The sequence below is a fragment of the Pteropus medius genome, unplaced genomic scaffold (assembly GCF_902729225.1).
Source record: "Pteropus medius unplaced genomic scaffold, Ma_sr-lr_union100, whole genome shotgun sequence".
NCBI lineage: Eukaryota > Metazoa > Chordata > Mammalia > Chiroptera > Pteropodidae > Pteropus > Pteropus medius.
The window spans coordinates 578,461-592,842 of record NW_024347790.1 but is presented as its reverse complement, the minus strand read 5'-3'; the positions used below and the strand labels follow the sequence as shown (position 1 = coordinate 592,842).

General features: G+C 44.2%; 1 protein-coding gene across 3 annotated transcripts in view; it reads right to left on the bottom strand.

The window, feature by feature from the left end:
• The window catches only part of CAMK1D (calcium/calmodulin dependent protein kinase ID), a 351,409-nt gene that overhangs the window by 73,762 nt on the left and 263,265 nt on the right, over window positions 1-14,382 (bottom strand). The window lies entirely within an intron of this gene.

Below are 14,382 nucleotides of genomic sequence, written 5' to 3'. Positions count from 1 at the left end.
TTACACAATGTTATATGTCAACTAAATCTCAATAAAGCTGGAAAAAAATTTGTGCAACTGTATGAACTTCATTTGCTTCTCACAAGGCAAGCTATTATTGGCCTTGTTTTAAGGATACGGTAGCCGGATTAGAGAAAGAATAAACGATTTGGCTGCTTAGTAGCTGAGTTGAAATAAACACCAAGTCTGAGAGTGTACCATATAATTAAAAACCTTTAAAATTTTCTGATTATAAATAATACATGCTCGGTATAGACAATATAAAATGTACACAAAGCATACAAAACTTTAAAGCATCACCCAAAACTACCACCCAGAGGCACCCACAATCAACATTTTGCCTTTAACCTCTCAATCTTTTTTTCTCTTACATTAAAATCAAATTATATTATATTATATTATAAATGTTTTCCAATATTAATGAAGATACATCATAAAATAATTTTGATGTTTGCACAATATTAAGTGTGATTATAGAATAATTTAACAATATACTCCTTGGGGATATTTTTGTTATTATGAATAAAAATGAGGGCAAGTTGGCATAAATATCATTGCTTACATTTTAGATAATGCCTTTGAGTTATCATTCCTAGAAAGAGAATTATAATGCTGAACATGATACTGGGAGCAAACGAATTTTCACTCCTACAACTGTCTCATACAGAATGCCTGGCTCGCCCCATGCTTGCCAGGATTAGTTTCATCTCAATTTTTATTCATTTTATACCCCACACCCCAAAACACAGGTATGCTGCCTTAATTTGCATTTCTTTATTAGTGAGTTTGAACTTTTAAAACTGTTTATTAACTATTTCTAATTCATCCCTGTGACTCTTTATATCTCTTGTTCACCAATTACATGAGGTTCAAGTGTCTTCCTATTGGTAGAAATTAGTATGGCAGGGGAATACTAACCTCGGGGTCTATCATAATTTTTGAAATATTTTTCGCAGTTTAATATTTGTGTTTTAATCTTATTCTCCTTGTTTTGTGACCTATGGTTTTGTCTATTTTTATTAGATAGCTCAATCTGTCCACATGTTCTTTCATTATTTCTTTTATTAAAGAAAGGTCTTCCTTGTAAAGATCTCACAAACATTTCTTCCTAGAGATCTTGTGATTTAATTTGCTATTTTACATTAATTACTTAATACATCTAGAATTTAAGTGTAGTGTGGTCTTATATGAGTTCAATAGACCTCGAGTTGTGATATTTCTTGTGCATTTATGTTAGGCACCCCACGGAGGGCCCTGACTTGAGACTTGATTCTACTGATGGCGGAGGCACAGCGCTCTGAGCAGAAGGAGGCCATGTTGGAGTCACGTCTTAAGATGAGCATTGGGCACAGAGACTAGATCGGAGAGAGTAATGGAGGCACAGAAACCACCCAAAGGCTACCAAACAGTCCAGTGGAAAGATAAATTACCCAAAGGAGCAACATGGAGGGAAAGGAAGAAAAGAATTTGAGAGATTACTGGAAAAGAGGGCTGTCAGAACTCGCTGGCTGACTGGGTGTCAGGGAGAGGGGAAGAAAGGGGACATGGAGAATGTTTCAGAGAGTGAAGTGTGTGTCTGTGTAGCACCCTTTCCACCAATAAGACGATATTATAATCTCATGTAATTTGAAACAAAGGATATAAAAATTCACAAAGATTAATTTAAAATGTTCAAACTCACAATTACTTAGAGAAATGCTAGTTTTAAGCTGCGTGAGTGTCTCCCCTTGTGAATTAGGCTCAGCCAACATGAGTTCATCCCCTGAAGCTGGACAAGGGATGTTCAGTGTTCTCTTGAATCAGTAAACTAGAACGACTCAAACTTGGAGTTATCTGTGGCCGTGGTCCCCACCGCAGGGACTGAGCTCCTGCATGGCAGCAGCAAATGGACCAGCATACCGAGAAAACAAGAGAGAAGAGATCCCCAGCGTCGTCGGCGGAGAGAATGACTGAATTCGAGAGAAACAACGGCTCCTGCAGCTCAGTTCTGCTGAGTTGCTCTCACTCTCAACCAAAGGCATCTTGACTAAATACAAATGTCGCGCTGGTCCTGACATGGGCAACTGGGTAGACGGTGGTGCCACTAATCAAGAGAAGCAATACAGGAAGAAGAAAATATTCTGGGAGGGAAGAGAAAGAGTTTGAGATCCGAGCGTGTGGATATATCCAAGTTAATGCATACAGCAGGCACTTACACATTAGCATATAAAATTAGCTTTTTGTTATTGATTTTTCATATATTCTTTGTTGGGTTTTGTATTTCATATTTCTGAAAATGGTAAAATACAAATCCTTATGTGGGAAATACCAGAACACTTTTAATGACACAAGTTGCTTCGTGTTTCTAAAAATGAATTGCTTGGGAAAAAAAAAAACAAGAAATTGTCAATAAAACTTATATAAGAATTTGGAAGTGAATAAATAAAACTATCTGGTTTAACACAATATTTATCTCTTCAACAGTTAGAGACACGGGTCTGTTGGGTCGAGGCCACTTGCACTCCATGGGGACACAGAGGAAAAGGCGGTGGCTGGAGAAAGGGCACAGGGGCAGGGCTGGGACTGTAACAAAGGTGAGGGGAAGGAGAGGGGGAAAGTAAGAGCATAGTCCTCAAAGGGGAAGAAACTTGTGGGCTGCCTGGAGCGACAGAGGTTCACAGAAGTCCTGGCATTTGGCGTCATGATAGAAATCTCTGGATGAGGAAGGGCAGGGTTCAGGACGCACTACAGATCAGGCTGTGCTCCATATCAGCTTGCTCTGGCAGCACGGAAGTCCAGCCAGTGCCAAATCTAAACAAAAGGAGCCCACAGCATTCACTGGCTCAGCGCTTCTTTAAAATTCTTCAATGTGCCTACAGTGGAATTTCAATCAAAATCAGCTTATCCTTCTTTCTCCCTTGCAGTCTGAGCGTGCTGCCAGCCATCTCTCAACCCCACAGCAATGGAGTATGGGGGCAGAGGGAAGGTATGAGAAGTGCAGCTTTTTTTTAAAATAGATTTTATTTTTTAGGGCAGTTTTAGGTTCACTGCAAAATTGAGTAGAAGGTGCAGAGATTTCCCACATGCCCCCTGCCCTGACACAGGCACAGCCTCCCCCACCACCGACATCATTTGTTACAAATGATGAACCCGTGTTGACACATCACCATCACCCAGAGTCATAATTTATATTAAGGTCACTCTTGGTGGTGTACATTCTATGGGTTTGGACAAACGTATAATGACATGTATTAGCCATTATAGCATCATACAGAGAAGTTTTATTGCCCTAAAAATCTTTAAGCAAAATAACACAACACTGACTGTGTGACCCCATAATTCTGTTGGGATGAGAACCTGCCAGGCTGCCAGCCCCACATCTCAGCTTCTGCTCCCAGCTCCAAGGTCAGAGCAGGGCATTTGGTGACCTGGACCAAAGGGTGTATTGAGAGGTCTGGTGCCACAGATGTTTGAGAGTGTCCAGCACTACCAAGCACTTTTTTCAGATACCAGCTGCATGTCCCACAATTTAACTCCATTCTGACACCATCTACGTGGAGATGGTGTCAGATCCCACAGATTAAGGGCTCAGTTCTACAAGACTGGCTCCTCCACTTCAGATGTCAATTGCAAGTCTAGGTTGTCACCTATGCTTCAGACCAAATGGCTATAAATCAGAGGTCCCACAGCCCCCTCTTTGGTTTCAATCAATTTGCTAGAGTGGCTCACAGAACTCAGGAAACATTTACTAGATCACTGATTTACCATAAAAGAATATAACTCAGAAATAGCCAGATGGGGAGATGCATAGGCCGAAGCATGGGGAGAGGGCGCAAAGCTTCCTTCTCTCCAGGCGCCTCACTCTCCCGACATCTGCATGCGTTCACCCCAGCAGCTCTCCGAACCCCATCCTTTCGGTGTTTATGGCGGCTTCCTTACATAGGCGTGGTTGACCAAACCACTGGCCACTGGTGACCGATTCCACCTCCAGCCCCTCTCCCCTCCCTGGAGTTCCCGAGCGGACTGCAAGTTCCAACCCTCCAGCCCCCTCTCAGTTCCCTGGCAAGCAGCCCCCATCCTTGGGTTACCCAGGGGCTTTCCAAAAGCCACCTCGTTAACATAACAAAGACACCTTTGTGGCTGCTCTCATCACTTAGAAATTCCAGGGGTTTTAGGAGCTCTGTGCCAGGAATAGGACAAAGACCAAGCATGTATTTCCTAGTTCCCATTACACATCACAGTATCCCAAGCTCCTTTTAGGGAGACAGGCTTCTGCCTGTTTATCACGTGGATGGGACGCTGCAGGGCTGTGGTGAACACTCCAGGTGCTGGAGGTTGAATCCGTGCTCCTCCACTTCTAGCTTCCTGAATTTACATAAGATACACACCTTTCTAGAACTCACATCTGTAAAATGGGTATAATAACTGCACTTATTGCACAGAATCATTAGAATTAAGATAATGCATGTTAAACAATTAGACACAGAGCAAGCACTCTATAAATATTAGCCATTATTATTACTGTTATTAATATAGTTACTATTCTTAGGCACTTCAAGCTAGGCAAATGCTTGAGATCGTACCTCTATTTCGAAGATGGGATCGAGTAAACTCTTACTGAAGTAACAAATGTTACGGGGCGCATGTTTTGTGACAGGCCGCCTGCTAGGCGTGAAGAGAGACCTGTCCAAAATGTCCAAATCTATCAAAAGGAACTGCTTCTTATGACCAACCCTGTTCCAAAGAGCACGCTTGAAAGGACGGAGGCAATGCAGAAGGATAAAGCATATTTAACACTAGCAAGCAAAATAAAGCTAAGATGGGGAAGGGGAGAAGTGAGTGTGCAAAGCCCTGAAGTTCTCTGTATTTGGGGGAAGCAGGTATCGAGGCAGCTCTCAGATTCTTCCACAGCCAAGTCCAGGAGGTTCGTGTCTATAATTTAACACGAAGCAATTGCTCATGGGAAGCACAAGAGGTGGAGGACCTGAAGGGAGCCACCGCAGGAGGCTTAATCACAGTGTTAGAGAGGCTTATGAGTTGAACTACCCACCTGTGAACCTCTGGCCTTTCAGAAACTTTAATTGAGAAACTGAGCACCTATACCATGAGTGTGCGTGTAACAGACGAGGCAGCTTCCTTGCTGCGCCCCTTCTTCCTGACAGACCCTCCACACTGCTATGAAGCAAAGGCTAAGAAGCAGAGGCCAGTGAACGTAATGTGGCAAACAGCTGCTGCTACATAAAAACAGAAAGATTAACTGCCACTGTGCTCCAAACTGGAGGTACAGGGTCTCTCATGAAGATTCAAAGCAGGGGCATGACATCATAATGTTATTTTAAGTAACCACTATATGCCAGGCGCTACGCTTAACATATCGTATACGTTATTTTATTTAATCCGCATGACTGCCCAACCTTTCGGGTATGTACTGTTACTGTCCCAATTCAACAGATGAGGAAAGTAAAAGCAAGAAGGGTTGGTACTTGCCAGACCATAAACAGTGGAGCTCAGATCTGAAATGAGGTCCTTTTGGTGCCAATGCAAACTCCTGTCAATCCTAAGACACAGACGCTCCTGCCAGATGCTAGCACCCCGCCCCTCAATGTTGCTGTCAACTATTTACCCCAGATCGCTCCCCCTCCACTTGCCAATGGTTTGAGCTCCTTGCTCACTGTCATGCGCGCAGTCATTTCACCATGCGTGGGGATGACCCTGCCCACGCCTGAACTGCCCAGGTCTGTGAATGGAAGTCATCTCGGATCCACCAATGATCTGTCCTCCGCCCCACCCTGCGCCATCCATTCACGCTCCTGGTCATACCTTAGACCTGTCGCCACCACCAACAGCAGCTCACCATAATCCTGTCAGCAGCATCCTCCTCTCTGAGCTCCACTGTCCATCTTTCCAGCCCGCTCCTTCTAGTACCGACTCCAATAATCCTTCAACCCAGGATTGGACCTCCAATCCAACTTTCTCATCGATCACTTTTCCATGGTCCCTGGCCAACTCCATGCTCTCTCTCTTGCTCCCTTGACCAGCTTGAATCCACAGCCAATCACCCCCCATGCTACGCACTTGCTCCTCTATCTTACCTGCTTGACAAAGCCATCACCCTGGTTACGACCAATCCTCTACCAACTCTGCGCCTGCACCTGTGCAGCTGAACACGGTGGTGGAAAGACACACCAGCCCGCTGACTGGTACCCTTTAAACTCTGGACCAGCCCGCTGACTGGTACCCTTTAAACTCCGGACCAGCCCGCTGACTGGTACCCTTTAAACTCCGGACCAGCCCGCTGACTGGTACCCTTTAAACTCCGGACCAGCCTGCTAACTTGTCCCCTTTAAACTCCTTACACGCTGCCTGGAAATCGTATTCTAGTTCCCTAGTCACTTTCTGACTCCTTCCGACAATCATTTCACAACTTCTCCTTTCCTCCAATCTCTATTTTCCAAGACTCTCGGCAGATGGTTTGGTTTCCTCTTTCCCTGAGAGAACTGAAACGATCAGAAGAGAACTTCCGCAGCCTCTCATCACTTAGAGCATCTGCATCGCGTCGCTCTGCCTTCTTCCCCTTTCACAGACAACTACGCCTGATCCTCCTAGAGCCAACCCTTCTGCTGACACACCAGACCTCGTCCCCGCTCCACTACTCAAGAAGCCCACCGGAACAATTCTCCTGACTGTCCTCCATATCAACTTTCCCTTCTCGCTGCTGGCTCATTCTCATCAGGACGTAAATATACTGTATTTTTTTTCTCACTAAAACAAACAAAGCAAAACAAAACCCTTATCTTGAACTTACTTCCTCTGCCAGCTACTGTCTATTACTCTATTCTTGGCAGCAAAACGTCTCAAATACACTCTCTATACTCAAATTTAAATCCTCTCCCCATATTTCTCTCTTAAACCTCTGTCACCAATCGGACTTTTGCCTGTAACACTTTACTGAAAATGCTTTCATCGAGATCACCAGTGGAATGATTCTTTTGCTAAATGTAGGGGTTGCGTCTCAGTCTTCAGCTTACTTGACCTGCCATCAGCCTTGACCCCGATGTCTACACCTTCCCTCTTGAGACTTTCCTGACTCACCTTCCAAGGGGATGCTCTTCATTTTCTGCCAATCTCACTAGTCACTCTTTCCAGATCTCCTTGTCTGACTCTTTCTCTTCTCCCGGCCCCACGATGTTGGAGACCAGGGCTCAGAGGTCCTCCTCTCTGTCTACCCACACTACCCTGGTGATCTCATCCTGGTCGTGGATGAAAATTCAAATGGAGATGCTAATGAGTCCCCAACTTCTATCTATAGCCCAGACCTCCAGCCTAAATGCATCAAACTGCCTATTCAACGCTCCACCTGGATAGTCCTCAGACATTCCGGATCCAGCATATCCAAGAAATAACTCCCGACCTCCCCAAATCTGCTCTAACCTCAGAATTCCCCGTCTCAGTCGGTGGCAACCCTATCCTTCTAGTTGCTTAGGCAAAAATCTTGGCATTACTCTTGATTCCTCTCTTTCCCTTACTGGTCCACATCCAACCTGCCAGGGAATATTACTGACCCCCAAAATATATCCAGAACCATATCACATCTCCCTACACATCCTAACTGGCTGATTGGGTCACTGCAGCAGCCTCCTCGGATCTCCTCATACCACTACTGCCCCATACAGTTTATCCATAACATGGCAAAACAGCCAGAGTGATTCTTTAAAAACATACTAACAATCTCCCAATGGCCCTATATTCTTCTCAGAGTCAACCCAAAGTCCTATAGTCCGCATAGGATCACAAAGCCCTCAGTTTTCCCGATGCATCTCGATCCTAACCCCACCTCTTCTCCCCTCACCCTGCACCAGCCACACTGGCCACCTTGCTGTTCCTTGGCCACACCAGCCACACTCCTGCCTCAGGTCTTTTCACTTACTGTCCCCTCTGGCTGCGAAGCTCTTTCCCTAAGTAGATACTATGTTCATTCCCTTGGCTCCTCAATCTTTGTTCAGATGTCACCTACTCAATAATGTTTATACCTGATGATCCTTCTCCTCTTGGAACCCTGGTCACTCTACACTGCTTAATTTTTTTCTAGACTAAGTACTCAGTACCTTCTAACATGCTATAGAATATACTTATTTACTTAGTATATTTATTGGTACTGTCCATCTCCCCTCCTCCATAGAGGCAGAAATTTTATTGTCTGTGTTGTAACTTATAACTATCTCTGCTACTCAGTATATACTTAACATACCAGCTCTGTTGAATGAAAAATATACACAGAACCACTCTGTCCCATGTTCCAAAGCTCCATTATCCTGACAATTCTATTATCCCAACCACGATGACACAAAGTCGCAAAGGGTGGCATCAGGCAGAATACCGGTTAACTTCAGTGAGGAAGTGAGAATGATTTCAATCACTTTTCAGTTTTTTTTACATGTTAGAGTATCTTTTAAATTTTTTTCCTTTGTTACAAAATTTGTAACAGTTATAATCACTCACTTTGGAAAGATACTGCAAATGATCATCTCCAGTACTTCTCTGCTATACTTTTCTATAGGTAGGCACTTGACCAACGAGTAAACAAAGGCAGAAACACACATACACATGCATACATGTGCACACGCACACACACACCAAAAGCCAAACAATGGCAGCAATTGCTCTGGACTCACTGGCTTTGGTGGCCAAGGTATGTGGCTGTGCAGCATGAAAAAGCTGCAGAGAGGGAGTCAGCAGAGTTTGAAGGGTGGAAAGAGCAACCGGTCTGCCTCATCTCATGCAGCCATCATGAGCACAAAGATGGCATCTACTTACAATGATTTTAGAAGCGAAGTCTCTGGCTCCGTCCTATTACCACGCCAATAATGCTATCGATACTGGAGCACTTCTTCCAATAGACTGCAACTCATAGCCTACAGTTCCTAAAAGTGGGCCACGTCAATGTCAGGCCACTGAACACTGCTCTGATGCCAATTCACAACACAGGCTGCCTCGGCCTTGCAGTGGCTGCTACCCTCAGACAGGGGCTGTGCTAATGGACTGAAATTATAACGCAATTCGAACACCTGTACCGGTGTAACCAGTCCTGCCCAGGGATCTGTACAAGCAGCCAACTGGGATCGCAAGGCAGACAGGACTGTCCCTGCAAGATGTCAGCACAAGACGGGCTGCTAAAAAACTTGCAGAATTTCCTTAAATCTTTAATGTAAAAAAATTGTGACTCTATTACATTTATTAAGACAAGCAATGCCATGGCTCTATCAGCCCTCCAAGGCATAGTGTGGGTCTGGAAATGCAACTCATCTCTGCTTCATGCACAGGCAGGCATTTGAGCACATTTTCCAGGTGGTCTATTTAGAAATACGCTACATTCGAAAATTTTCTGGGGCTCTTAGATACATCCTATGATACGGTGATACGCCAGAATCTGACCTTGCATATAAGCAAATAAAAAATAAGCTTCATTGCTTTGATTTTGGGAGTCGTGTTTAAAGCCATGATGTATTTTGGGGGCCACCATATGGCATAGAAGAGTGTACCCAAAAGATACCCTCATCCTAGTGTGTGTAACTTCTGTCTCTGAATGTTGGTTTATCAACCTAAGAATTATCCTTGTTCTATAAGATATAATGGGCCAATACACATTCACAGTACAAATGTCAAGACATGAACTGCTTAAACATTCACATGCTCTGTCAGTAAAAATGCTACTTGAAGCAAGATAGAGAAATATCCTATATAAGCACAGACTCATGATAGCTGCATTGTCCTCAATGTTTACTTAACCTCGGGTCACAAATACACCCTGGCTCGATATTTTTGAGTTTTAACCTTTCTAACTATTCTGGGCTTGAAAGGGATTGTTTAAAACAGTCTGCAGAGGCTTTAAGTTGTAGCCTATCGCAATCACAATGAGCCTTATTTTTTCTTCCCTTACTTGGGTAATGAGTTTTTACAAAACGGTAAAGCCTTCGCTGCTGGCTCTCTGGCCCCATGACCCACAAGCCTCGTGAATGCCACACACACCTGGGCAGAACAGCTTGAGGATGGCACAGATGGCAGGTCTGGCTGGGTCACGGGCACGACTGTCAGTGGCATGAATTCCTCCGCACTGCGCCCTGGCTGCCTAAGGCCCCCTCCTCACCAGGGCCTTAGGCGGCCAGGGAGCAGTGCAGAGGAAGCTTGGTTCCTGTGGACTTTTACCCAGATGCACAAACCAGTGCAAAGAATTGAGAGAGAGAGAGCTATTCTGGTGGAAGCAAAGGCGGGGACTCAATCCCTGCTCCGTGTTTGAAAACTACAGTTGTAGGAGATAAAGTTTGGGCGGTGAGAGCCGTGAGAAGGAAACCGAGCCCCACCACGGAGGCAAGGCGCTTCTCCCTCTAAGTCTTCGCTTCCACAAACATCACAGACCGGTGCGAGGACATAATGAATAAGACAGTGTTTAGCACAGCTTTGCTCTACACGTTGGAGGTCTAAAGGTAATTACTAATAACAACGGTGACAGGTTCTGTGTGGCGTCTGTAGAATCGTTTTCTGGGACGTGGTTCTCCACTCTGCTGCAGAACCGGATCTAATTAAAGTTGACAGTATGCAAGTCTGTTTTCTATTTGACTTTAGTATTCCCTTTATAACACTAAATGTCATCAATTCTATTTTATAGGCTAAGTAAAAATCCCAAGGACTATTCATTAGCTAGAAAAAGCACATGGCATGTGCATAGAGATGAAATAAGAAAGGTTCTGCCAGGAGAATGCCTTTCTGATGTGTTTGCCATGTGTGGGGAAAATGGAAAAATTAGTACTTACTTTATTTAGAAAAATTTAAGTGCTGCCTATAAATCCACTAAGTAAACAATGGGATCTGGAGAGAAACAAATGATAGAAGGTTCTTTGTGGGGCGAGAGGACATTGAGTTTAAATAGAGGCAACATCTAGTACACAGTTTCACTGTGCTATGCTCCCGGGACTGTGGAACGAAACTGGAAGCCCTCCAGAGCAAGTGTAATTTTGAGTATACGGCTCTGACACTGGAAGTTCTCAGAAGTAAATTAAAACTGTTTTGAGCCTGAACATGTGTGAATTAGGAGTAGGCCCCGTGCAGCGGTGACTCACCTGCTAAGAAAGTCTGACCCTTTCCAGAATCCCTTCCCCTCCCTCCCCTCCAGAACAGGGGTAGACACGTCTTAAGATATCAATCTTACCTACCGGATTCCAAGATGAGAAAAGAAGCTGTATCCGTTGACACTGCCAGTGGGTATTTACGACTTTTTAAGGGAGATGTTGAAGGTTGTCTGATTACTGACTATTCTGGTTGAACAGTCTTTGAAAAAAATTTTAAAAATCACATTTGCATGACTATCTCTGAGTTGAGTTTACATTTCATTCTCTCTTTAAAATGACTGCTTTCATGTTCTTTTGGTTGAGGAAGGAAACACCCTGGTTTTGCATTCAGATGTGCTCGCCACAGGGACATGCTGGCGCCTGACAGCAGCGAGGATTTCCACGGCTGGCACCACAACGTGCCGTCACATGCATTGTCTTACTTGGGTCTGCGGTGTTCTGGTGAGAAGCCGGGCCGGGGTCTGCAAGCTCATTCCACAGACAGAGGACGGCAGTCAGAAGGGCTCCCTAGCTCCCCCCAAAACACATGGCTAAAGAGAAACATGGTGGGGACACTTTTCTGTTGCAAATTAGTAGACAAAAGTGTTTAATTATTATTTGAGACGTTTAAATATTTGAAAAAATAGTGAGTGGAAGGGAATGTGCCTTTAATACTTCCACGGTTACATCAAACATCATAGGTGGCACCAGCTGGGACACAGATGGAACATATTATGTCACCTTGTTAGACCTGAGTGAAGGCCCAGAGAAGTAAGGCTGGACAGGGTGAAGGAGCATCTCTTATGTTTAAATCCCAGGTAGCAAATTACCTGGTGTCGAGCTCTTTAAAAAATTAACACTTCCCCAAATAGCCTTTCAACACAGTGTCTAGGATAGGGGTGTATTCAATTGTCTTCTTTAAGTGGATTTGCAAAGTTTTGTCTTTGTCCAGCAATCACATCCCATTATTCTTAGACCAGAAGATGCTGACTTACAGGTGTAATCAATCTAACGCAGATTAGAGCATGGAGGAAGCAACAACTCCTGCCTCGTATTATTCCCGAAAACTCTCAGGGACCCTTAAAGCCCCAGAACACAAACGCTAAGCCACACCTTCCCTTCTCCATATATACTGATGCCTTTAAGATAAAATACAACCAAAGATCAAAATACGCCAATCCAGAAAAACATTTTAAAAACCTGCTCATGTATATTAAAATTGCTGCAAGGTCATAAACATGATCATTTTTGTTGTATTTTAATAGAAAAAATGTACTTTCAGTTTATATAGTAATTGCACTGCCTTTAGAGGTCTTGCTTCATTAGCATATAGGCTGATTAGTGATGAGCTTAAAGAAACAGTAGCAAAAATGCACGTTTACCTATGCCATATTGCAATTACGGTATGCTTTTATGCATTTATACTCTGTGTTATTTTTAATAGCTTGTTTCCTTTAGTAGATAACTTTCCCATTCTTTCTGGGATGAGATGAGATGCTCTGAAAATGATGCCAGGAAACCTAGGCTTTAATTAATTCAGGTCTGTCACTGATCTGCTGTGTGAGGTTAGGGAAGCTACTTATAACCTCTCTGAGTGGTGCATACCTCATCTTTCCCTTTTACGGCTAAAATTCCCAATTCCCTTGCTTAGACTGTTCAAACGCGTAGTAAATCTCTGTTCTCCCAAACTGTAGGCTGCCTCTTTCTAAATAATCACAAATTCTAAATTAGTTAAGTGTGACTCACTAATGAGATTGCCTGATAAGTAGATATGTGGGCCAGCACATGAGCAAACCGATAACATGAAACCATGAAAGCTTTAGTCTCTTAATACACACATTGATTCTTGTCTCCATGCTTGTGCTTATGTTGTTTTCTCCTGCCACAGATTCTAAACACTCTTCTTTCTACCTTTTCTCCATCCACACTCAAGTTCCAGCCCACATGGCTTCTCTCTATTGTACTGCCATTAGAGGAAAGCTATTAAGACTTTCAATACTCTGTAACTTATCCATTAAGTCATATTTTTAATGTTTATTCTGCTTTCTAATTTTTCACTCTTGTTTTGAAGTAGACTGCATTCATTTCATTAATAACATTTCTTTTGTTTCTGCCAGAATCCTGGAACCTCAATAAAAGCAGGGAATCTTACAGCTTCATCGATTTCAAATGATAAGGCCCTTAGAGTTGACCTGGGCCCGGTCCCTTGGTAGAGAGTGGGGGAGGAAACGAGCATTTGTCAAAGAGAATGGCTACTGTCTTAGTCTGTTCGAGCTTCTGTAACAAGACACCACAGACTGGGTGGCTTAAGCACAAGTTCTCACAGTTCTGGAAGTTCAAGATCACGCTGCTGGCAGATCTGGAGTCTGGTGAGAGCCTGTTTCCTGGTTTTCAGACGGCCTTCTCACTGTGTCCTCACAAGGTGGAGAGCAGAGACAGGAAGCAAGTGCTCACATGTCTCTCCTTACAAGGGCACCAATCCCACGACAGGGCTCCACCCTCAGGAATAATTACCCCGCAAAAGGCCCACCTCCTAACATCATCACATCAGGGGCTAGGATTTGAACATGAATTTGTGGGGCGGAGGGAACAAACATGTAGTTCATAACAGCTACACCGTGCCAGGCACTCGGCTACATATTCCTCATGACACCTCCATGAAGAATAATTTTCTCCACCTTCCAGATGAGGATACACATTTCCGTTATTTCTAGAGGATGACTTTATAATCTGTGCTAATTTCAAACCTCTTGTGGGATGATTTTAAAGTGGAATCCTGCAGATCTGTCAGTTCCCGTGTCCCCGATCAGATTTTCTTAGTCCCTCCACCACCTGGGACACAGAACTCAGCCCTTCATTGAAATGACCAAAAAGAACCCAGCCACAGAAAAACCTGAGCGAGTAATGCAGACTCGGCAGAGGTTTTTAAGGAACACAGAGGAGGGAGTTCACCTCTCACTGCACAGACAACTGCAGAGAAGCAACTCCTCCTGAGACAGCTGTCTCGCTCCAAAGTCCTCCCTCACCCAACTGTCGCCAGAGGCTTTAGGTTCCCCAGCTCCCCCCGCTCTCAGCCTGCCTGGCTCCAGGTTTCCCTCTCCTGGGCATCGCGCCATTTCTCACTCCCGCTCGTGCTGAGCAAGCCACTTGCCCAGCAACTGCTTCTCTACTTGCATTTCCTAACACGCCTTGGAGATCAGAAAGACGGAGTCCCCCGGTACAGAGTCCACCACACTTAGAAACCAGCAAGGGGCTTAAAGAACTCCTACAAAACCTGTTACTGAACGTCAGGTCTACGGTG